Here is a 742-nt window from a genome sequence, read left to right as displayed (position 1 = left end):
GGGACATCCACTTAGGTGCATCTGGGCCTCAGAGTCCTCCACCGCCATCAGGGGAAAGCCATGTTAGGTGCATCCGGCTACAAGAGTCCCTTGCCGCCACTTGGGGACGTCCACTTAGGTGCATCCGACCCACATTGTCCCCAGCTACCATCTGTGGAAGGTGAGCTTAGGTGCACCTGGCTGCAAGAATCCCCAGCCTCCTCTTGGGGAAGTCCAGCTTTGGTGTAACAGGGCCTCAGAGTCGCCTAGAGTCACTTGAAGAAGTCCAGGTTTGGTTGATCCGACCCACAGAGTCCCCCACCAGCACTGGGTGATGTCCAGGTTAGGTGAGTCCAGCCCAGAGAGTACCCAGGCGCTGCCTGGTGAAGGCCTGCTTAGGAGCATCCCATCCTCAGAATCCCCAGCTTCCACTTGGGGAGGCCAGCTTTGGTGCATCTGGCTGCAAGGGTCCCCCACTGCCACTTGGGGAAGACCAGCTTAGGTGCATCCGGCCCACAGAGTCAACTGCTGTCACTTGGAGAAGTCCAGTGTAGGTGCATCTGCCCCACAAATTCAACCACCGTTGTCTAGGGTAATGCCAGGATAGGTGCATCTGGCACCCAGACTCCCTCCCCGCTATCTGGGGAATGCCAGTTTAGGTACCTCGCCTCCCCAGAGTACCCCCCTGCCTTCTGGGGAAGTCCAGCTTAGGTTTCTGGGCCTCCAGAGTCTCCCCCTGCTATCTAGGGGAAGGCCAGCTTAG

General features: G+C 58.5%; 1 protein-coding gene across 1 annotated transcript in view; it reads left to right on the top strand.

Annotated features, from left to right (window-relative positions):
* The window catches only part of LOC105826394 (claudin-12), a 22,025-nt gene that overhangs the window by 748 nt on the left and 20,535 nt on the right, over nt 1-742 (top strand). The gene's annotated exons all lie outside the window — the stretch shown is intronic.

The sequence above is a fragment of the Propithecus coquereli genome, unplaced genomic scaffold, assembly GCF_000956105.1.
Source record: "Propithecus coquereli isolate 6110/MARCELLA unplaced genomic scaffold, Pcoq_1.0 Scaffold888, whole genome shotgun sequence".
NCBI classification, from domain to species: Eukaryota; Metazoa; Chordata; class Mammalia; order Primates; family Indriidae; genus Propithecus; species Propithecus coquereli.
Note: the sequence above shows the minus strand (reverse complement) of the source record. Positions and strands in the feature narration are given on the sequence as shown.